General features: G+C 40.0%; 1 protein-coding gene across 1 annotated transcript in view; it reads right to left on the minus strand.

Moving 5' to 3' along the window:
* rasgrp3 (RAS guanyl releasing protein 3 (calcium and DAG-regulated)) overlaps nt 1–25140 on the minus strand; it is a 52880-nt gene extending 27740 nt beyond the window's left edge. Inside the window, exon 1 of the mRNA XM_066681871.1 lies at nt 24989–25140. The gene's annotated coding sequence lies outside the window, so the exon portion shown is untranslated. The remainder of the gene's footprint in view (nt 1–24988) is intronic.
* Between the last annotated feature and the right edge of the window lie 577 nt (nt 25141–25717).

Genomic DNA, 25717 nt, shown 5'->3' on the forward strand with positions numbered 1-25717 from the left:
TAATCATGTGTTTTTTAAAGGAGCAGTAAGTCATTTTTATCACCAAAAATAGTAAAGGGTGTTAATAAAAGTGATAGTCAGTGTTTTTACATTACTTCTAAAAGGTGCATCTCAAAAACATCTCAAAAATATCCAGGACACTAGGCGTCATTGTAAGGGCTGTTTCCTAACGTTAAGAATAGTGGAGTAAACAATTGACTGCTCCTTTTTTGTGGATAGCTTATTATTATTATATATGCTTGGTATTGAGTAGAAAACCCCATACTAAAGTGAAAGTACTGTTATTCTGGTTAATAATAAAAATCATAAAATCCACATGAGCAAGTGCAAAACTAGCAGCAGCTCAAAAACAAGTATGACAAAAATGCCATACAAACAGTACTCAAAGCTAATTACAGTAAAGGCTAGACACCAGTTGTCTAGTGTTAATCTTTCCCTCACATCTGGATGCATTTACACTTGGAGAAAGCCAAGGCATTCCTTCAAACCACACATATACCACACTGACAAATGCTTTTATGGACAGCCTGGAAGTCAGTAGGTTCAGTGACTAGATACTAAAACAATGTTCCCACATGATGATAAGACCTTTTGGCCTCTAATGGCCACCATAAACACTGCTAAGCTAATTCACAAATGGTTTTATTAAGACCATAGATTCATGGCAAATATTTTTTATGGCATTAACCTGTGGTTTCCTGCATCTTATTTGATGATATTATTGTGGGTGACTGCAAGAATGTTGTTATGTGGCGTTGTTAGGTGTCTACATGTTTAATATGCACTCGAAGGTGCTACAAAAGATTCTTTGAGTGATGCCATAGAAAAACCAGTTTTGGTTCCATTAAGGACCGTTTCTGCTAATATGTTTAAATTGCCCCTCCCCGGATCACCACCTTAACGTGGTGGAGGGGTTTGCGTGCCTGCGTAAGCCTAGGAGCTATGTTGTCGGGGGCAATAGCCCTAGGTAGGGTCTCCCAAGGCAAATTGGTCCTAGGTGATGGGCCAGACAAAGAGTGATCCATAAAGACCAAGATGATGAGAGTAAAAACAGGGACACAGCTTCCCTCGCCTGGAGTAGGGTTACCAGGGCCTCACCCTGGGGCCAGGCCTGGGGGAGGGTCTCCTTGGCAAGTGCCTGGTGGCCGGACTTTCACTCATGAGGTCTAACCGGGCTCAGTCCGAAGGAGCAACATGGGTCTACTCTCCCATGGGCCCACCACATGTGGGAGACGTAGTAATCCGGGTCTGGTGCATTGTGGATCGGGTGGCAGCCGGTGTCGGGGGCCCTGGCGTTCTGATCCTCGGTTACTGAAACTGGCTTTTGGAACATGGAACGTAACCTCTCTGGTGGGAAAAGAGCCTGAACTGGTGAGCGAGGTTGAGAGGTACCGGCTAATTATAGTTGGGCTTGCCTCGACACACAGTATGGGCTGTGGAACCAATCTCCTTGAGAGGTGCTGGATGCTCTTTCACTCTGGAGTTGCACAGGGTGAGAGGCGTAAGGCAGGAGTGGGCTTACTCATAGCCCCCGGCTTAGCGCCTATATGTTGTGGTTTACCCCAGTGAACAAGAGGGTGATTTCCCGGAGCCTTTGGGTTTGGGAAAGGGCTCTAATGGTTGTTTGGGCTTATGCACCAAACAGCAGTTCAGAGTACCATGCCTTCTTGGGGACCCTAGAGGTGGTGCTGGAGAGCACTCATTCTGGGGACTCCATTGTTCTGCTGGGGGACTTCAACACTCACGTGGGTAATGACAGTGAGACCTGCAAGGGGTGTGATTGGGAGGAACGGCCCCACTGATCTGAACCAGAGTGGTATTCAGTTATTGGATTTCTGTGCCCGTCACAGTTTGTCCATTATGAACACCATGTTTGAGCATCAGGGTGTCCACAAGTACACCTGGCATTGGGATACCCTAGGCTGCATGTCGATGATCAACTTTATAGTCGTATCATCAGACCTGCTGCCTTATGTTCTGGACACTCGGGTGAAGAGAGGTGCTGAGCTGTCAACTGATCACAACCTGGTGGTGAGTTGGATCAGATGGCGGGGGAGGATGCCGGACAGACCTGGCAGGCACAGAGGTGTGCTGAGGGTTCACTGGGAACGATTGGAAGAGGAACCTGTCAGAAAGCCCCGTCTATCACTGGGGCTGAGGTGGCCGAGGTGGTAGGAAAACTCCTTGTTGGTAGGGCTGGATCCTCAAGGTTCTGGATGTTATGGGGCTGTCCTGGCTGACACGTCTTGCAATATCGCGTGGACATCGGGGGCAGTGCCTCTGGACTGGCAGACTGGGGTGGTGGTTCCCCTTTTTAAAAAGGGGGATCAGAGGGTGTGTTCCAACTATAGGGTGATTACACACTTCAGCCTCCCCGGTAAAGTCTATGGAGAAGAAGAGTCTGACTGATAGTTGAACCTCGGATCCAGGAGGAACACGAACTTTGGGTAGTGACCGAAAGAATGAGATTGCGGGTACAAGCAGCTGAAATGAGTTTTCTCCGTAGGGTGTCTGGACTCTCCCTTAGAGACAGCTCGGACATCCGGGAGAGACTTGGAGTGGAGGTGTTGCTCCTCCATGTCGAGAGGAGCCAGTTGAAGAGGTTCAGGCATCTGGTCCGGATGCCTTATGGACGCCTTCCTTAAAAAAAAATCCTTAAGACCGATGGTGGATTTTTGAACCTTAAAAAGCTTCTTCACACATACATTTCTTAAATAAAAAATATTATTTATGGAACCAAAAATGGTTCTTCTATGGCATCGCTCAAAGAACGTTTTGTTGCACCTTTATTTTTAAGAGTGTGGTGTTCCAGGTGGTTGTTATATTATTGGATTTGATTGCTTAGGTGGTAGTTTTCATGGGTTGGGTTCATAAAACCCCCCAAAAAACTACAGATGTGTGGTCCCGTGGTGGCTTGGAGGTCCATTTGCAACTGTATATACCACTTATATCAACTTAGCCCCGAATGGAAACACTTTCAGGGAAAAAATAAACTCTTCTTAGAGAAATATTCATGATTATTTCCTTTTGCAGATAAAGTGAAAGCATCTTGTGAGTCAGCAAATGAGACAAAGTACCATTTGATGATGGAGATGGAAACTTTGCTGCAGAAAAGTTTGCTGCATAAAACAGCTCCCACACTGCACTGGGACTGCAATATATGTTTTATCACCTCAGTATTGGCTTTTTTTTTTTTTGCAATCCTGATGTCTGAAATCTGCAGAATGCAAATGAGCCCTTTACATAGTTCACCAAAATAATGTGATTGTGAGCTAAACGATGTCATATGTTCCAGATGAATTCCTGTGGGTGTTTTGATGAGTCAAAGGATGGTCCAACGACAGTAAATAATGTAGGTCTATCTTTAACCTTGTTACATCAAGATGTTTTAGACTATCACAAAGCCAGCACTCACAAAATCTAAAATAGTATACAATAAGAACATAATAACATGAGAATAAAATGAAAATAAATTAGAAGCTCTAAATAACTGTAATATACACTTTTAAAAATAAATGTGTTACAAAGTGTTCCTTGAGCGATGCCATAGAAGAACCACTTTTTTCCATAAAGAACCCTGTATGTTTAAAAGATGTGTGAGTGTGAAGAACCTTTTAAAAGTTTAAAAGTCCATCACTTTTAAAAGTCCAACAGGTTCTTTACCCGTTTAAACATAGTAGCAAAATGTTTCTGTATGGAACCAAAATGGTTCTTCTTTTGCAACCTGGAAAGAACCTTTTGTATCACTTTTCTATTAAGAGTGTACATGCAATTAATCCAAATATCTAGGACTATAAGTCACCACTTCTGTGGAATGCTGTATAAACCACCTCATATTCTATTAAAGCTGAATGTTTTACTGTCACATATACTCCCTTTTAATTCCTGAAATTAAACTGAAAGTAGGTGTGTTAAACCAGCAATGAGTGAGAGGTGTAATGGCAACAGACTGGGGTTCAGTTCCCCACTTGAGCAACCCTTCAATTTGTGTCCTCGTTTGGCATCAAATCACACTAAAGAATTAAAGAAACATAGAATCATCAAAGATAATGAACAGTTACTGTCTACTACATTGTAGTTACAGTAATAAAGCTACACTTGAAAGGGTTAGTTTAACTACAATGACACCAATAAACCACAATCTCCTTTTTGCTGTTGCAGAATCTGCACTACATGACTCTCTTCTACATAAGAGACACACATGCTTCTTCTCTGCTTTTCTTACTTTCAGAATCCACTCAAAGAGAGAGAAAAAAAGAGAGAGGTTTGCAGTTATATTTACCAAATACAGACTTTCGGACTAGAATTAGAAAGAATAGAAAGACTCTTACACCCACAAACTACACTATAAACGCAATGCTGTAAACAACAGAAAAGTGTCCAAATGTCATTATGTGGTATGTGATAAATATGTGTACTTATAGGACTATTTAACAGATGTGTTTATTTGAACTACCACAGAGTAAAGGTCCAGCAACAGTTAACAAAATATAATGTAATAAATAATTTTTTAAATGTGCTACTCTAAAACGCAATGAACAGCAGAAATGTAACAAATGAAAAACACTGATTTAAATTTCTTGACAAAACAGAATGTTTTCATCATTAAGGGTTTTATAATATTTGAAAAAAGTACACTGCCTTAATTATTAAAAAATACATTTGTACAATATACATTGACATTGATAATGTTCTCAATATTAGTAATATTTTGATAAGTTTTTACCCACTCACCCACACTGTGTCCATTGTGTCCAGTGTAAAAAGTGTGTCCATTGCACCAAAACAGCCGACTGACTAAGGATTGTGTTGAACACTGGGAGGCTGCTCAGGCTTCAGTTAGCTGACCGACACTAAACCCACACTAAACCAGGCTGTCCACTGATGCCTGCTTATAAACACCAGCCCACAGAGCAGACATGTGGCCCTTATAACGCCTTACTGCAGCCAATCAACACAGCACTAACACATACAGCAGGGGGGGGGTGGAGGAGAGAAATGATGGAGGAGAGAGATCAAAATAAGGCGAGAGAGAGAGAGAGACAGAGAGAGAGAGAGAGAGAGAGAGAGAGAGAGAGAGAGAGATGCATGAGGGATAGATAGAAGATGACACTGGGCTCTGTTTGAAAGCCTTGTTTCACACATGAAAAAAGGACGTGTGACCTCTGTTATAAAGGCTAGAGGGAGGTGAAGAGAGAGGGACAGAGTGCGATAGTATGGAGAGAGAAAGGGAGAGAGAAGCCAAAAGAATGAAAAATAAAATTTGATAAGAACAGAAATGGAGAGAGGTGTGAAATTTGCGTCAGGTCTGCAGTCCTCCACAATCTCATTTCCTCCTCCTGCCACCCCCAAAATGTCACAGGGTTCACAAGAGTTCATGTGGGAAATCACTAAAAGAGCAGCTAACCAACACTGTGCTCAATAAAGCACCACACTTTGTGTGGACCGTCTATTAAAGGTGCAATCAGTCATTTCATCTCCAAAGATTCTTCTTCAACTTATGAAACAGTCATTAAACCGAGAATCCTGATGTTCTTCTCATTAGGGACCATTCAGAACCACCTTAAATAATCAAAAACAGCATAAGTAAGTCAATATTGCCCACCTATGGAGCAGGCATGCTCTCCATTGTCTAAAAAAAACTGAGAAAGAGAGAGAGCAAGCCTAGCATACTGGACCAAGATACTTTGGTTCCTTACTCATTTACTCACACTGGGGCTCCATAAACACAATAGACAGGTTTCCAGTAGCCAAAAACACTAATCTTGAATGGTGTCTGGTTATCTTTGGATGCATAGTGTTTGAGGTTGTGATCCGACAGTGATAATGTAAGAATGAATTGACTATATGATTAATGAGATGTCTCTCTAAACAGAACTATACAGATGTGAACTATACAGAAATCTGAAAACTCTTTTTGACCAATTCAAATCCAGGAAGTGCAATCCGAACGCAGTAAAGCTGATTGAAGCCAATCAGAACTTAGACAGACCAATCAGAGCCCTCTAAACCCTTGCCAGAAAGAGCATAGAACTTACCCATTAAATTATTAAAATACCTTTCACCTGTTCTTTGTTTGTCTGTTACTTTCTGAGCTGAAAAGACTCTTTTCAAATGGAACTCAGAGGCTAGAATCCATTCTCAGTTCTTACCGTGTCTATTTTCTTTTCATCTAAGCACAGATTCGACCTCATTTAGGCCCTCACCAGAACAAAAGTGTAGAAAATTTCTGTCATACCCACTCCCACAATTCACTTCACATCTATTCACTTCAATTCAACTTTAAAATCCATAAAGCTTTTCTTTCTGCTGCTCCAGCCCTGTTCCATGCGCTCACTGACCCCGACCATGGCTCAATCAATAAATGAATTATCTCTTCATTATCTCCCTGTCAAAAAGCCATCTATAGTTTCAAGCATGACAAACTTTGATCCACAGCAATTGTCTCATAAACAACAAGGTCTCAAACTCTTCTTTCTGTATTATTCCTCCCGATAAAGGTTTTGGTTTCGAGTACGATGTCAGTCCTAAGTCATAGACCACAATTCTCATGTTATGGTTCTGTTCTGAATGTCAAAATAACATAATACTGTTTAGAGAGACATCTCATTAATCATATAGTCAATTCATTCTTACATTATCACTGTAGGATCACAACCTCAAACACTATGCATCCAAAGATAACCAGACACCATTCAAGATTAGTGTTTTTGGCTACTGGAAACCTGTCTATTGTGTTTATGGAGCCCCAGTGTGAGTAAATGAGTAAGGAACCAAAGTATCTTGGTCCAGTATGCTAGGCTTGCTCTCTCTCTTTCTCAGCTTTTTTTAGACAATGGAGAGCATGCCTGCTCCATAGGTGGGCAATATTGACTTACTTATCCTGTTTTTGATTATTTAAGGTGGAGTCTCCAAATTTGGGTGACGGTTAACTGCATGAAAGTAAACATAAACAAGTCCTACCAAACTAAACTGAAGTTAAAAATGAGTTTCAGTGGTAGTTCAAACAGTGAATAAAAAGACACAGACAAGTTTAAGTTCAGCCACGTACAAACAATCGTTTTTAAGTAAGAAGGGGAGTGGTTAAATGGTCCATACCACCATGATGTACCCAAGCAGACAGTGTTATTTCCACAATGCACCACACAATTTGGCAATTACTATAAGCAGAGCACAAATTCGTTGACAAAACTATACAGAGCCATGATGGTAATATCTCCACAGACCACATTCTAGGGCAATTACAGATGTAATTAGCACATTAATGGAAGAAATCCTTTAAGGTTTCCTAAGTCTCTTCTAAGATGGTGTCTGAAAACATTCACTTGCTCAACATATATATATATTGGACAAATCTAATGTAAAAAGTGAATATTAGTAAAATTCTCAGAGATCTTATGGCAATTAACACTGGCATTTAACTAAAGAACAACCTGAAGAATATGAGAGAATTAAACCGCCAATTTAGTAATTAATTCTCTCAGTTTAATATGTTTTCTCAAAATAATAAATTATCTCCTTCATTTAACTTTTTTCATTAAAGATATCAAGGGAATAAATAACTAGATTTAGGAGAATGATTAATAAATTCTTTCTCAGTTCAATTACATTTAGTAATTAGGTTTCAGTCCTTTAAATATTTTCTGCCTTGACATTGTTTTATAAACATGGCTCAAGTCATCACTAGTGTGGTGTTTGCATGCTTTGTTTTCTAAAACAGCTTTGGTTTATACTGTAATGATGTATTAATGTTGCATTTAAACAGTTAACATAGTGTGGTACGATATCCTGCATGTCTGACTTAAAACAGAGCAATTATCAAGAGAAGAAACAAATCATGCTTAATTTATAACACAGAGCTTAAATTGTGTTCCTCATCAAGAAACAGCTTCCTCTTTTTTTCCCTGGTGTTCAGATAAATATTTGAAGAGAAGTTGCTTGAATGTTTGCAAGTTTTTTAAGCATAGCTAAAGTAGTTTTGAATAAAAACAGGAAAACCTGAAATAATTTAAAGGCTCTACAACTTAATTCCTCTAACATAATTGCACATCTAGGACGGAGACTCACCTGAGATTTTCTCCAATTTCTCCACTGAAAATCACCACTTCTCATCATTATTTCATCTGAATAAATGAGGCCACACATCCTCACAGTTACATATAAATGAGGCTCTACGTAAAACCCAACGCTGTAAAAATGAAGTAAACTGAGTGCTTTAAAAGTTAAAAATTTATAGCTTAAAAACTTAACTGAGTACTTCTCATTCATGTTCTACTGAAAAATATAATGTATATTTAGAAACAGAACAAGATGCTGTCCAGTAGTCCACTGTGATGTTCTTAAAATAATTACCAAAATAATTATGACTTTATGACATGGATCATTTTCCCATATGTTTTCTTATTCTACATTTTGTTCTATATGTTTTTACTAAGTCCAGCCCTGAAAGACTGAAAAACCGTGAGCTGGCCATTTGGTTAATAAGTCTGAGGACCCCTGAATTAGCAGATATATGTACCACTGTGCTCTCGCTTTGACCCAGAGCCATTAGTCAGGGTTTTTTTTCTCTGGGGGAGGATGACAGGGCTATTTCTCTCAAGGATTGAACAGCACAACATTGTTTTCCTGCTATCTAAACAGCCATGTTCAGATCAGCCAATTTCAGCACCTGTTCTTTTAAATGAAAATGAACCATAACTCAAAGTTCAGCGTCAGAGCCCAGGTATGAGGTGTGAGGAGCAGAAGCTTTGGTTTATAGCCTTTTGTTGCTTTGTTCTCTTCCTTCTCCATATTTATTTAGTACTATGAATTCTCTGCACTTATTGTGTATGCTTTGTTCCGTTTAACCTCATGTTTGTGCTCTCATTTTAAAGCATGTCCACCGCTATGATTAAAGAGACCCAGGCAAGGAGCAGGGACAATTATAACATGCCTGCAATTAAAAAAGGGGCAGCACCAAGTAAGAATTATTCATTTATTCCATGCGTTCAGACAAAGGTAGCCTACAAAAGCCAGAATTGGTGTTCTTGATTCACCGATTGTGGGTTGGTAGGCTCCAGACCCCCCCCCCCCCCCACAAAAAAAAAAAAGTGTACATGCACTTGTTCTTTCAACCCCAAATTTCGTTGAATTACACTATATGACTTGTGAAATAATGGATATTGACAGACATTTCTACTCCCCTGGGTGGGCTTCACTAGACTCCCATTCATTTCTGTGAGGATTTGATGGCCTGAAGTCGTGAGAGTATTACACAGATGCTACTCTAACTAATCCCAAACAAACTGAATGGAGCTTCATCACTTTTGAGAACACAATTCCATAATGCTGGAAAAGTTTTTATCGCCTTTAGTCACTGAGAATAGTGGTCCACTTTGGATGACTTTGTTTAATTTTTAATCATACCAACATGGAGAAATCTTGTTTTAGAGATCTGTGGAACTGTGCATAAAATGAAGTGTGAATCTGAATTATATAAATGAAAGGCTGATGATTTGGTGAATGCAGATGTTGGTGCAGCATAATTGTTAACACTGTTGACTGTTGAGATCTTTGGCTTTTGACTTTTAAAACAAAATCCACCCTTGACTGTAATATCATTAAAACTGAAAAAGAGCATCTTCCAAATGCCAAAATTATAATATTATACACTCGCTGTAGTTTACTAACAAACTAACCAAGATCCCATTTGAATGTACTCAGCTAACCAGCTCTACAGAGGGATGTGCCTCCACCACATGGCCATAGAGCATGAGACATGCATCCACCAGCTACACTCCTACACATTCACACACACACACCCCTCCCTCTCTCTCTGCATGGGGATTGTTTTTGTAAATGGCGAGTTGGACTTCCGCCTATTCTTTTCCCGGTATGTGTTTCCTGCCTGTGCTGCAGCGTTTCCTTTCTCCGGTTCTAAAAATGCAGCTTCACAACAAGGTAAACTAGGACACAGCACACAGGAAACATGTCACAATGCGTTAAAGGGAGGGAAGGGCTGACCAATGTTTAGTCCCGTTGTGTTTTTATATGTGCAAGTCTATGTGTGTGCGTGTATCTATTTAATTTCCAGTCACAATGACCATTAAAAAAAAAAATATATATATATATATATATGCGGCACCACTACACCGCACCACTAGATACACATTTCACATTCCAGTTCGTGAAGTAAATTTGGAACCATTCAGCAGTGATTAGGGGTCCTCTTTTCCCCTGACAATACTCTTTTTGGGACCTAAAAAAATGCATGTTCAAGTGTTCAAGGGATCAGAGAGTTGAGAGCTGAATTGGGACACACCCTTCACGCTTCAGCGCTGTAGGTCCACCATCCACCGTGGTGCAGCTCTGTGTTTTACTGGAGCCTCGAACAGAAATGTGCCTAACGTTGTTGAGGTAATATTTATCATAGTCTCTTCTTTAGGTTTGGAGAATGTTTCTGTGACACAGCCTTTTGTTTTCTACTATATATTTAACAAACAGAAGGTCATCTTGACTGTTCCTATTACAACACAAATACACGGACACATCTCACTGTTACTGACTTTCTGAGGAGTAAATAACATCTGCACAGCTTTTTGTTTAACTTTATGCTAAAACTAACAAAATCTCTGGATTATTAAAGTCAGAACATCAGAGCGAGGTGTTACTCAAAATAAACAAGGCTGTGAATAAGTTACAGCACCGTTTTATCAGTCGGACACTTGTAGAAATGTAAGTCAGTAATAAATAACTAGCTCCTAGCAATGCCCTTTTCCTTATCAAGTGTAGATTACTTGGTTCATAAAATGTTAAGGTGCTTGGTTTTAGAAATGTTCAAAAACTTAAGTGTTAAAATGTTATCTTGCTGCTTTCTGGTAAACGAGCTTTAATTTCAAGCTTTAATCTCAACACGGTGCTTAATTTTTGTAGCGTGGTATGAACAGAAATTAACAGGCTTTCGATGATCATACATACACTGTCTCACAAGATAAACTATTTTTATTGTTTATTTTTATTTGTTATTATTGTAAACAAAGACATTGATACGAAGCACCAAAGCTTCTCCAGACCTTCCAATGACAAGGGTATGTATTTTGGGCTTTCCTGTTTTTGAAATACCAGAAGAACCTCTGTGACCATGGCTATATGGCTAATGGCAGTCTGGCTAAACTAGGCTTGTCTAGTTTCCCTTTGATCTTATTTATTTATCTATTTATTTATTTATTTATTTACAGAAAGAGAGACTATTGTTTCTCTCTAATAAAAAGAATATGTGTCTCGCAAAATAGTAATTTTACAGGAGAGTGAGAAAAAAAAAACTTTTAAAAATTCAATGAAAGTGAATGTTAATTTATTTTATACCAAGTAACTCTGGAGCATTTTTAATAGTTGATTAATCATTAAATGACAGAGAACAGCCACTGTGTTGAAATGATACTAAAACTCAACAAAAACGGAGATACATGTTTTTAATTGGACAGCGACGATATATATATATATATAAAGCTGGTGAATTGGTAATAGGTGATGATATCATGACTGGGTATAAAGAATACAAGCTCATTCTTTTTAGGCCAAAAGTTTAAGCTCACCACCTTGTGTCAAAATTTCACAGATATTCTCTAACACAGGATTGCAAAGAATCTAATGTACATTATATTGTGAAAATATTCACAGAATCTGGAGAAACCTCAGTCCCTGTAGGGCAAGGCCAGAAACCACTTTATAATGTGTGTGACCTTCAAGTTCAAAGCATGGCATCAAAACTCATGTTACTGTGATACATTTATCCATGGGCTCATGAAGACTTTACTTTGGAAATTTTTTGTCACTTAATACTGGCCAATGCTGTACCAATAAAATGAAACATAAAACTTAATTACACAAGGAGAAAGCCAATTATCACTTCTCTGTAGAAATTCTATGCAGAGTTCTCAGGGCCAAAGCTCATCACAGACATTACACAAGAAACCTGTGCTGTGATTAGGAAAAAAACGTACGTCAGCTTCCCAATGCCAAAGACATCCAGACTATATTCAGTGAAGAGTGAAAGTCTTTCATGGTATGGGGACGCATGTGTGTGTGAATATGTGAATAGATGTGTATGTTTATGTTGTGATTGTAGAGAGAACTATGATGCCATCAAAGTGACATCTATTCCTGGGAAGTCTATGCTTATGGTTCACAAAGACAATTCCAGGCCTTATCCTCTATGTGCCATTACAGTGTTGCACAGCCTGACATGACACAGTGCATGTACATAAAATACAATCTGGATGTTCAGTAAAGAAAAAAACTAGGAACCCTTTATTTATTTATTTTTTCTTTCTTTTGTTTTGAAATCCAACTTCGTCTGTGAGAAGGAGTTGGGGAGAGAGAGAGAAAGAGAGAATTTACTTAGCACCCTTCTGTCCATGTGAAATGTGTGTGTGTGTGTGTGTGTGTGTGTGTGTGCATGTGTGAGTGAGAATGAGAAAGAGAATGTGAGTTGCCTATGATGAGCAAATAATGGTTACCCATAATCATCTCTTTAATTCTTTCTCTCTATCTCTCCTCTGAGTAATTAAGATAAAGCCAGGTTTTCTGTTCTTCCTTTTCTTTTTCTCTTCTTTCACCCTCATTCTCCCGCCCTCTCTTTCAATCTGTCCTTTTCTCCCCTCTTCTCATCCCACTTTCATTTCCCAATGTATCATTTTCATTTCTTTATCTTCTTTCCTCTCCTTCTGTTCCTCACTAGCTCCCTCTTGCTCCTCTCTCTCTCGCTCTCTCACACCCTCCTTCCCTCCTGTGATAAATATAAAGTTAGCTTGTTGCTGCTGCTGATGAACAGGATGTGTGAGAGAGGCAGCAGAATTGAGTCTTTATTCACGACAGGGTCACATGATTTCCTCCTCATTTTCTAAAGAAAGAAAATGATGCCAGTCGTCCACACACACACATTTTCACCTAAAACTGACCTCCACGGGATGAGTATAACAATAGCACATGCATCAAACTCTCAGACACAACAATACACCCGGCCACTGCTGCTCCACTTTGGGACAATGGCTCGGACGCAGTGCCCTTTGTTTCAGTCAAAACATGCAGCAAATGTGTTCATTATGACCAGCACAGACAAAAATCCCAAACTTCTGCTCTACACTCTGTAGAGATGCACCAAATCCCAAATTCTGCCGACCACTACAGAATCCATTTTCTAAACTTTCCTGAATTTAACTTCAGCTGTTTAGCCTACATAAAATTTATAATAATGCAAAAGTAAGAAATATGTTTACACTTGCAAAACTGATAGAGTACAAAGAAACATTCCTGCATGGGGTTTTAGAGGAAACGTCTAAGATTGTGGGGAAACCGTTCTAAGCTCTGCATCTTTAAGGTGGAACGGTATGTTTGAGGGAAAATAACGACTGTTGTTGGTACGTGGTTGAGGTGTAACCTGTCTGTAAGTTTTTATTCACTGTTTGAATTACCACAGAAACTCATTCGTAACTTAAGTTGTTTAGTTTTGCAGCACATTAATGCAGTGAGCTGTCTCCAGAGTTTAGAGACATTTCCACCTTAAGTGATCTGAAACAGCAGAAACAAGTGAATATTATCCACATATGGAGCAGGAATGGAGCAGTCATTATTTTGGTTCGTGCTTTTCAAAGTTTGGAGTTTTCTCAGAGAAAAAAAAAAGAGAGAGAGAGAGAGAGAAACTAGCATACTGGATTGAGCCAGCTTGTTTTTTCATTCATTTACAGACACTGGAGCTCTGTAAAAACACATTAGCCCAGTTTCGAACACGCAAATGCTAGCAAATGATGAGGAAACATCTTCTGAATTTTATAAAGAAGTGTTTTTTTTATTACAATCCTGAACTATGCATTTCATTTTGACAATTATGGTAGATTTGGCGCTTGCTAAGTTAATTTCCTTAAACAGAAGTAAACCAATAATGAGAACTTTTACCAAAAATGTTTTAATGTTTTTCAAGAAGAACAACCATGTAAGCATCCTGAATATAGGATCAGCGCAATGTTTGTTCTGAGATCTAGGCTCCAGTTACAACTTCTGTTCTTCTGAAAGGTTATACACTACATGTTGGAACATTGCTGTTAGGATTTAACTTCAGTCACAGGAGCAGTGAGGTCAGGTACTAATACTGTATTATTAAACTTGGGTGCCACTACCAAGCCCAATGCCACGATTTAGCTATAGGGGTATAAAGCCCCCAGAAATGGAAATGCTCTGTGGATCAGTGTACCTATGTTTTCTGTAGTGGTGAAAGAACTGGGTTGGTTTTTGTGACTCAGAACTGATGTAATCTAATGATTATGTATCTGAACATTACTAGCCACCTCAATGGATACTCCTCCAAGAACCAGAACCAGCTATTTAATGGCTTTGGTGTACTAATCTTCTGAAACTATCTTCTGCATTGTGCCAAAACCAGTCAGTGTCCTCCTCAGAGGATGTTGAAAGAAAGAAGTTTGTGTGAAAAGATTTTTTGTAAATTATTATTTCCTTGTATGTACTTTTGTTTAGATCAATGTCAATGATCTAAAGCCACAAAACTGGACCCAATACCGGACACAGAGCGCTGAATGATTTTTGAGGGACAAGACATTTAGCTGTTTTGTGACTAGAGTACAGAACAGATCACTCACTAAACACCTAATAACAATCTAGAAAGTGCATCTTCATGGGAAGATGAGAGAGCAGAGGCTCTTACCGATCCAGAACATAATGTGGTTACTGTGTGCACTGATGAAGGAGGAAGCAAGCTTTTCAGAACGCTGGAGCAGAGTGCATGCGGTGGCTTCATTTCTTTTTCTTTTTTCACAGTTCACCTAGAGACAGTTGACATACAGAAGCCAATTTAAGATCGACTGCCGCTGTATGTTTCTGTTGAAAAGAGTTAGTGTTGGCTTTTAGCTTTTCACTTCTCTGTATGTTTGTTATCACAGCCTCAGAAATATTCAAAGAGTGATAAAACACACAAACACGTTACAACCCTGCTTCCAGGGATGGGACATTAAATGCAATAAATATTAGAATCTGTGATTACTTAGTTCTCAGTTAGTTTAACTGAACTGACAAAAGCACAAAGGTTTCCAATGTTTTCTCAATACAACTTGAAAGTACTTTTAAATATAAACAAATACATTGTTTACCACTGTGACACATCAGCTTTCCCATCAATTACACTATTTAATCATTTGGGAAATGAGGATACATATGGTTTTTGCACATGGTCTTTTTGCTCATTCTGTCTTGAAACACGACTTCAGATGCTCAACACTCCGTGGTTACAGTTGCCTGATTCTCCTCTTTGTGATGTGCAATAGGAGACAGGTCTGGACTGCAGGCAGGTCAGTCAAGCACACACACTCTGAGTCTATGAAGCCACATTGTTGTAGCACATGCACACAGAGCCCTGACCTTGTCTTGTTGAAACAGCCATGCTTCGTATATTAGAAAGTTACCCATATCATGGGCACCTACGCTCCCATACCATGACAAACATCAGCTTTTCACCTTTTGAGTCTTAATGATCCTTTTCATCTTTAGTGCAGAAAGCATGGCGTCTGTTGTTCCCTAAACTGTACTGATATATGACCACAACACACATTTCTAAACTCCCAAAAAATGGTTGGTTGAGGTACATTATTTTCACTAAAGGTACAAACTGTGTAAATGTACTTTTAAGGGTACAACAGTTGTTTTAAAGTCCACTTAGTTCTCCATAGATACATTACATTCTCTTCTCCAGAAGGACAGGTGATCTTTTCTTGCATGCTAACAACATTCAGATTCCTGTGTGGTGCTATTCTCACGTTGATCAAGAATAAACCACAGCCTCTTGTTGTGTATTTTTGGCCTGTTTAACTACTTGTAGTGTGTTGTAAGTTATTTTTTGCAAAATGTCTCTTTAAATTGTCTGCTTTCCTCATGAATTCATCAAGATCTGAGGGCATTATTTTTTGCTCTGTGGTTTTCAGTCCCCTGCTGATGAAGCAGCTAGAATCCAGATATATCCACTTTTATCATATGCACCTCAGATTATATCTAGAAATCTCATAGCAATTAAATCCAATCACATTCCTCTAAAACCTGCTTCACCAGTCATTTTGCATGTGTGATTCTCCCATAATCAAATAATACAACAGTAATAAATAAATGCGCAGGCCCTCACTAGAAGATCTAGATATGTACAATCAAATCAGATCAAATCAAATTTATTTATATAGCGCCTTTTACAACTGATGTTGTCACAAAGCAGTTTCACATAGTTAGTATCAGAACAGAACATCTAAATCAAAGACCAATGCGAGCAAGCCGAAACATGTGCAGAGGTTTGAACACCTCTGATTAAATGTATATTTTGCTGATTTTCTGTGTGAAAATAAATAAATACATACTCTACTTTAAACCGAGTAAAATGTGCATTAAAATCAAATATGTCATTGGTACAGAGGAGGCCAAAGTTTTGCAGACGGCTGTACCCTGAGGTGGGCTGAGGTGGGTGTTCCCTATCCAGAGGAATCATCTGTCTGTCCAAAGACATAGCTAAATTTAGCACAACCAAACACACATGAATGCAGAGACAGGATGTGTCAGGGTGCTAGGTTTAAATGATGCAGACTTAAAAAGTAGTAGGTGATTTGTCTTTGAAACCGTTTTTGTTTTACTCTTTATATCCCGATTGTAATCTGTAAATCAAATGATCTGACCAAGTAAATAAAATGATTCGTTTTCTCTATAAGCCACAGGACTGTAAAAAACCTGTCCAATCATTTCAGTCGAACAAAATGAATGGATGGGTTACCTGGTCTTTTACTACATCACTCTCAGAACTGCTCAGATCACTCTTTGCACTGCACATATGTGCAGAGACTGAAGAGGCACACTGAGGGAGAAAAGAAGTACAGAGGCAGAAGGCTTTCAAACAGAAAAAGAGGGCAAACCAAAGTGTACATTGTGAATGAGACATGAGGTAGGTGAAAGTTGTTTAAAGGCAAGGCGTTGTGCTCCTCTCTCTCTGTGACTTATCAAGCTACAAACTACAAACAAGCTACAACCCCCCCTTCTTTCTTTTCAAGTGCCCTTCAGGACGTACCAGGCCACTAACTAAGAATGTGTGCTTAATGGCCTGCCTGGTTAAATTAAAAATTAAATTAGGCCTGGAAAATATGGCCAAAATTTATATCACAATATATTTCTAACTTTCAGCCGATATGTATGGCGAGGGATTAGTCTCAAAATACTTTACAAAGGCATAAATGTTCATCCACAAATTAAACACAAGTAACAAAAATGTTTCACTGTTCACAAATGAACACAACTCAATCTGTGTCTCACGGTCTGCAGTTTGTACAAATACAGTTACATTCATAAACACATGTTGTTGCTTTTCATAGAATTTTCTGCAAAAATAATTTGTTTACATTTGTTTACATTTACATTTGTTTAAATTTACATTGAATATATTTGTAAAATCAAAGTCTCGAATTTAAAATATATTTGTATATTGTTGAATCTGCGTTTGTGGATCAAGCTATTCACGTGTTTTCCGTGGCATGTATTTATTCATTTCCTCTCACGGGTTTTTGGATTTTGAGACTTACTTTCGCATTTCACCTGATCCAAATACAAATGCAGCCTGATCCACAAATTTAGAGCCGCCGCTAGGTGGCACTGTTGTTTCCCCCAGTGTTTTAGGACTGACCTGTTGCCTCAGGGAAGCAGCAAAACAACCCCCTGTAGGCGGGACTGTGACTCCATTGGCTGCCACAGTAAATGATGGGCAGTTAACTGCTGCATTTGTATTTGGATCAGGTGAAATGAGAAAGCATCGAAATACAAATAACCCCGAGATGAAATGAACAGATACGCGTCACGAAAAACACGTGAGTGACTTGATCCACAAATGCAGATTCAACAATTTATAAATACATTTTAAATTCAAGACTTCATTCATTCATTCATTATCTGTAATAACTTATCCAGTTCAGGGTCGCGGTGGGTCCAGAACCTATGTGGAATCATTGGGTGCAAAGCAGGAATACACCCTGGAGGGGGCACCAGTCCTTCATAGGGTAACACCCACACACACATTCACTCACACATTCACATATACGGACACTCTGAGTCGCCAATCCACCTACCAACGTGTGTTTTTGGAGGAAACCCACGTGGACACGGGGAGAACAAACTCCTCACAGACAGTTACCCGGAACAGGACTTGAACCCACAACCTCCAGGTCCCTGGAGCTGTGTGACTGCGACACTACATGCAGCCAAAGTTAAATCAATTTATACATTTATAAATAAATATATAAGCAAGCAAGCAATAATAAGCAATGTTGCCTCCCCAGTGTGTGCACTTTGACTTGGCCTCATTTAATTTGAGGGTTTACATGCAAAACACATGCACAAGAACCCTTCTTATAACATACTGACTGTGATTTGGTCGCAGGCTTTGACTCTAGTTTCTTATTATGGTTGCATATTGCATGTAACACGCAACTATGTCTTTATCCGATTTATATTACTCTTGACTTTGTTTTTATGATTTTTATTTTTCTGCCAGATTTCCACAGTGTGTCTCCTCCCATATTAGAATCATGAACAGTCTTTCTGTTCCACATTGTCTGGTCTGACTGTGTGAATCTGGCGTGTATAAAACGTTTTGATCTGATGCATGCAGAGATTTATCCCATAGAAATGAATGGGGTGCATAGGTTTTAGCAAATTTCATATGTCACAATGCTAAAAAAAAACACAAGTAGCACACAGCCAACCACAAGCGTACCACAGCAAACATTTGACATGCACCAGAGACACCGAAAGAACCACCTTGTCTACCATAGCAACTATTTACCAACACCCTAACAACCACAAAACAACAGCATAACGAATGCCTGAAATACCACAGCAATATCCTTGCAACAATGTAGCACCCAGCACTTAGCAAAATCAAATCAACCATCTGGGATACTAACACTGTAACACCCACCTCCCAACACACTAGCAACCATGTACCATCACCATAGAAACACCTAGCAACCACTTCCCAACACCATAGCAACCAAATGGCAACCAGCAATGCAACCACCTAGCAGCCACTGAGCAATGTCATAAAGACCACTTAGCCACCACTTAGGAATGCTATAGCAACCATCGGGGGTGCAATAGCAACCACCTTGCAACACTGACCACTGTAATCACAACCTTGCAGGAAGTTTGAACCATTTAATGGAACACTGTAATCGTTGTGATGCTTCATTAAGCTGTAATAGGGAGAATAGAGCCCCTGCCATTGCTATTCCAAGCTCAGCACTGCAGAAACTGCACTATGTAACATTTGGAGGAAGGTGGGTATCAGACCCCTACCTCCCACCATCCGTCTTGATTTCAGGACATCTCTGTAAAATGAATTACACTCTGCAGCTCTGAGGGCAGGCCCAGAAGCAAAAAATGTTACCTAGTGTTCCTTTAAGCTGTGCAACCATTAGGTCTTTCCTTCAGGAAATGTTCTTTTGTAGTTTGAATTTGACATTACACGTTAAAAAGTAACCACACACCATTTAAAGTGGAATGAAAACTTTAAGAACGAGGCAAATAAGTAAACCATTTCAGCCTCTTTTTTATGTGTTTGTAATTAATTTCTCCATTCTCCATAACCCATGTAACTCGTGTCTCCATTTTGTGTTTTTCTGTGTTCTAAAAAAAAACTCTTTGAAGTTGTCTTTGCACTATTTTCGCGCGCTCTTAGGTTAAACCTAAACCCTGAATAACTCTGTCGACAGGAGTGTCGGGGGAGTGGACAGTTTCCCCACACCTGTGGTCAGCGCTGTTTTTCCTGTCCGCAAAGTCTCTCAGAATCGTCGGTACAGCGGCCGTGTTGGACTGCAGTGAAGCAGCGGAGAGAAAAGCGGGTCACGAGTGTCGCCGGCCGCATTCACAAACTGGTTCCAAAGAAATGATCGCCCCCGGCCGAAGACTTCTCTCCCCAGACCCTCCTCCGCCTGTCCTACCCAGCTGGGACCTGAATGAGAAGCGCTGTGTGCTGACGAACACATTTCACCCGTGTGTCACACTCACAAAACGGTCTCTGAAGAGGCGACCCGCGTTTCCTAATGTAGCTCTCATTAGGACGAAATGGGGTTCATTGTATGTCCAACACTTGCAGACGCCATTTATAAGACGTGAGTTCAGTTGGTTTAAGAGCACAGTTGACCTGCTGTGCACGCGGCTCGTTTACTCCTCCATAGTAAAGCACGCACATGAGGCAACACTCACCGTAACTAAAGCCAAGAGGCGTAGGCTAAGGGCAATGACATAAAGGAAATACACATCGTCGCTGTCAAAGAAAGAAAAACAAACTTATTTCAAGCATTTCTACTGGTCCATTGATCCTTCATTTAAGTTGCTGTGTTCAGATATAGGTGATGTATGGATATATTTATGAAACCAAACATAAAATTATTTATAATTAATAATTAATTAATTATTTTAACTTACAATAAAAAATATTGAATATCACCAGAGAGGCCAGACTTTTTCGTGTGCCTGTAAAATACATTTGCAAAGACAAATTAATCTGTTCCTGGCAAGTAGATATAGTTACATTTATTACATCACATCTCTAAATAAATAAATAAGTAAAATAAAAATGTAAAATAATAATAATAATAATACAAATCAGAGTTGTAACCTTTCCTATAGTTTCACATCAGTCTGCTCTGCATAACTTTGTTTACGCCTCGGCAACCGAATCATGCGTTTTGAGAAATTGGTGGAATTCCCCTTTAACCTCAGTTACCAAAAAGAAAATCTTATGCGCTTGTTCACTATTTCTCAAACCAGAGCTGCACTTTATGGTAGAAGTCATATTTCCTCACGGGGAACAGCGTAAGGTTCCCACAGCGTCACACGTTTTCAGGTTTTCCATCATCCTGAGAACAGTAGACCTAGGTCCCCACGAATCACTGAAAACATAGCACACACACATGTGTGAGCACACAGTCTAAAAATAGCACGAAAGTTTACTGGAAACAGGAGCTCCAGTGCACCACCATTCTGTTAAAAACAATCGGGGACAGTGCGATGGGGGTGGGTTGGGGGTGCCCCGTCTATCCCTTCAGTGTCCAATAAATAACGACTAAATGAGGGCAAGAACCTAGAGGCAAAGTGACAATGGGCTTGTGTGTGTGTGTGTGTGTCAGTGCCTATGTGAAGAGACTCAGTATAGCTATCAAAGTTCTTTTTGGTTTTTGGTTTGGTTTAAGTTTTGTTACTGACAACCTCCTGTAACAGCAGAGTGTTCATTAACGTGGTCTGAGGATGGTACGTGTTCCTTTAATTTGAGGGTAATTCCACTCATTTATGTAAACTTTCTGTAGAACTCAATATTTAAGTTTTAAACAAAGTCACTGGGTGTGCTCAGAGTTGAAATACTGTGTGCTGAAGAAATGTCAGAATATTCCACATTGGTGGGAATAGGAAGCAGACTTCTGCAGCCGGTAAAACATCTCTTCGAAGAGAGTTGTAATATATGATCCAGAATTAATAATACAACATTAATAGTTGTCCTTAAATAATCTTGTGCCTGCAACTAGATCCTTCCAGTAATGTCCAAACATCTAGAGCAAAGCCCTCCAAGCTGAGTCAAGTGTTACTGGTGCAAAGAGGGAGAAACTGCCCATTAAGAGGAACTGCTGTCGGCTTTAATAGTGTACCTGTGTGAGGCAGTGGAGCTGTAGAGTCACTGCAGAAGGAAAGACACCACGTATTGAAGTTAATGATTGAAGAAAGGTGGAAACAACAACAGTCTCAAAGCAGAGGACAGTGTAAAAATGAACCAAACTCCCAGCTTCACAAAAAAAAAAAAAAAAAAAATCTGACTTCCTCACCTGTAGCACTACACAACACTTTGAAGTGGGGAAGTTATTCTCTCACAGCAATCAAACATCCTGTAGTGCATTTTCACTTCTGTCTCACTCTCTCTCTCTCTCACACACACACACACCACATGCAGCAGGATTTTGCATTTACAATAAAAACAAAACTGACACTAACTGTCATCTATCATGACTCTCTTTTACACACACCGCAGGCTTTTTCATTTATGATAAAAAAGCACACTTGACAGTAACCGTGGTACTATACTCTGCAGCTAGCGTACATGCACGAGTTTACTGTCTTTACGTTGAAGCAGATTTGCTCCAGTGGAAGTGTGAAAATACTGTGTTGAAGTGAGAAGTAAAAGTAGCATATTTCCCACTCCACAGAGGAGAGAATGTCATACCAACACACTCTCGCACGCACACAGGCACACACACGGTATACATGAGCTCCCAGGACTAGGGCATTTTAAACCGTTCTGAGATTTCCTCATTACTGAGCACACCTTTAATCAGTCGTTTACACTAAGCAGTTCATTCTAGTTCTAACCGTTGTCTGCTTTATTACAAACACCTATATTACATTCATACATTTTCTGTGACATGAAGAGTGTTTTCCTCTATTTCACTAAAGTAAACAGTGTCAGCCGTGGTCTAAGGGGTAGAACGGTTATCAGTTTGATCCCCTCGGACTGGCAGGAATATTGAATGAACCATGCTTTCTCCTCCCTTAACCTCTGCGTCTGAGGTGTCCTTGAGCAAGGCACCTAACCCCCAACAACTGTTCCCTCGTCTCTGAAATGGCTGCCCCACCAGTGCACTGGGACACTGGGTATAGTGACCTTAGGTTCCTGTGTGTGTGTGTGTGTGTGTGTTTGGGGGATAGGGTAAATTATAATTAAAAGCAGTGTTCAGAAACATGCACGTTTGGGCATGTAGTGTTTTTGAATCTCATGTGAATTCATAACAGGAGAGATTCAAATAACTGCACAGCAATATGCAAAGTTTTCTCTTTCATACTCTTTTTGAGTTTCACTAACTACATCGAGGCTGACTTTTGTTCTCTGTTGTAATTTTATGTGTGTGTGTGTATGCATCTGAGACAGAGAGAGAGAGAGACGCTCAGAGTAAGAAAGTGTGTGTGTGTGTTTTAAATGAAAGAAAGACTGAGCGAATCATAACGTCTGTAAATGACCTTGGGCCAAGACTTGGCCCTGTGACTGAGTCTCAGAAGGAAAAGAAAGAGAGAAATGGAGCTGTGGAGCCTGGTGTGCTTCAGATGGTGTAATATCTACAAAAGTTTGTAGATCCTCTTTATAATGAGTGTATTCAGCTCCTTTAGGGTGCACCCACTGTGGAGACAGATGTTTGGTTGTTGCAGAGATGACTTGTATAATCCGTAGAAAAGCACTGACCAAATGAATGTTTTGCTCTGGAGCAGCTGCACATGACAATACAGTCACAATGCCCAGCTCCAGGTGCGGGCCTGAGGGATAGAAACCCTCCCAGTGTTACGATGTGCTGACTGAGTTCCATCCAGAATATCTGGGATTGTTTGGACCAGAATTAATCGTCCATCATCAGTAGCTGACTTCACTACCGTGGTGAAAGCTGCATGCAATCTAGTCTTCACTGCAATGTTCTGGCATCTTGTGGAAAGCCTTCTCAAAAAGTTGAGATAGTTTCTGCCACAAAGAGGGAACAACCTTTATTTTTTTCTTATGTTGTGGCCTGACCCAGACCAGGTCATAACAACTGTATGTCTCATAACACACACACACACGAGAACATACACCCGCGAGCACCCTCCCACATACCCCTCCATACACACACACACACACACACACACACACACATACACAGAAAGAGAAACATGTTTTGGTGGCTGACCTTGGCCAGTTTGTCCTTATTTTCCTAGCCGCACTAAACACACGTCTATGTACACATCTCAAATAGACACTTAATCTAACACAAGGCTCATTATACAACTGTAAACAAGGCCTGTGTACAGAGCCTGCAGAAGGGGTCTGTGCAGAACCTTATGTATTTCATGTTTAAAAGCGTGATCAATTTCCTGAAAATATTTTGGAGGAGAAGTTTATTTATGGTTGAAGAAGAATGGAGGAAGTTGACCTCAACCAATATTTCAGAACTGAACAAGCCTATATTGTTTTATGCCCATCGTTCCACTAAGAGAAGAACTCAACATTATGGGTCTAAGAGGACGTGGATTTATCAGGAAACCTGTACTGAGAGAAGGGAAAAAAGGCACTAAAGAAGAATAAAGAGCTGCTTGGGAGGTGTGGAAGAATGGCCATGGAGAGAGTAAGTCAAAGGAAAAGAATGGGAGGTGTATAAAGGCATATGTTGGACACGTTTAATATTTTTCATTATAAAAAAAATGGATGTGGCATTTAGTGGCTGATTCGACTGGAGAGTAAACAAACATTGGCTGGTTTTAGCATGATCATGTTTTCATATCTTATACATATGCATTTAGTCATAGCTCCTCGTTCCTACACTCTCTGACCAGACAGGAACACTTAGTAGTTCTGCAATTATAGACTGGACTCTATTGGTTGCTCCGCATACTTTGTTTGCCCCCTTTCAACCTGTTCTTCACTGGTCAGGACCTGCACCAAACACCCACAGAGAAGGTATGACGTTGGTGGAGGGTCATTCTGAGCGCTGCAGTGACACTGATGTGGAGGTGGCGGTGTGTTTGTGTGTGATAACATGGAAAATCAATGTAAAGAGATAAAAGGGTGGCTTTAATAATAGTTAGGAGTGGTTTTGTGTGTATGTAATGAATCAATGTATAGAAGGTCTCTGGTGTGTATTTACACATAACAGAAGATACAACCACAGCGTTACGTACTGGGGATGTATTCATGGTTACAGAAGGATTACCGTAGTACGACTTGCATGTGTAATTCTAGAAAAGCATACTGAAAGTATACTGTTACTACGCTTCCTGCTGTTATTGTGTAGATACACAGTCATCAGAATCACTTAATGTGTCACATATTATAGTAAAACAGCACAATTACGGATACATACACACAGACCTGTGTCACATGTAACTAACTTTAAAAGACACATAGACGTAGGCTTACCTTGCTGTTGACTGTGGTGACACTTTGCTTATGTCCAGTCCGGTTTTAGTCCAAGCTTGTCCTTTACACACACTGTACCACACACACACACAAACTGTTCATGGAGATGAGATCAGACTGGAGCAAAACAGCAGTGTGCTGTGCAAGAGGAGAGCATGTGATTCTGTCTGTCTCTACTCTCTCTCACACACGCAGACACACACACACACACTCCTCCTCACAGACAATTTCTGACCCCCCTCCTCTTTTTCTATCTGTCACTCCCCCTATCTTTCTCCTCCTCTTTTCCTTCCTCTCTCACCCCTCAGCCCCTCCCCTCATTTCCTCTCTTTCACTCCATCAGTGACTCTGTGCCCCTCTTTTGTCTTTCTCTCTCTAACACACACACTTTTATGACCTCATCTGTTTCAGTGTAACACTAACATTTGGCTATTTTAAAACGTAGCACAGTAGCTGCAAGAAGGGCCAGTTAAAGCACGAGTGCATGCAGAAGTTTGGAGACACGTGAGCTGTGAATCCATTGTGGACAAAGACACCCAAGTGTGTGTTTCATTACCTTATTAAACCATAAAATGAAAAGGGCTTTCTGGAGCAGCTGCTCATGAGCCTAAGGTCACTATGCTCAATGCAAAGAGTCAGATAGAGTAGTATAAGTCCCCAAGGCTCCCCGTGTCCATGTGGGTTTCCTCACAAGGTCCAGAAACACACGTGTTGGTAGGTGTTGGTACA

This window comes from Hoplias malabaricus, chromosome 1 (assembly GCF_029633855.1).
Source record: "Hoplias malabaricus isolate fHopMal1 chromosome 1, fHopMal1.hap1, whole genome shotgun sequence".
NCBI lineage: Eukaryota > Metazoa > Chordata > Actinopteri > Characiformes > Erythrinidae > Hoplias > Hoplias malabaricus.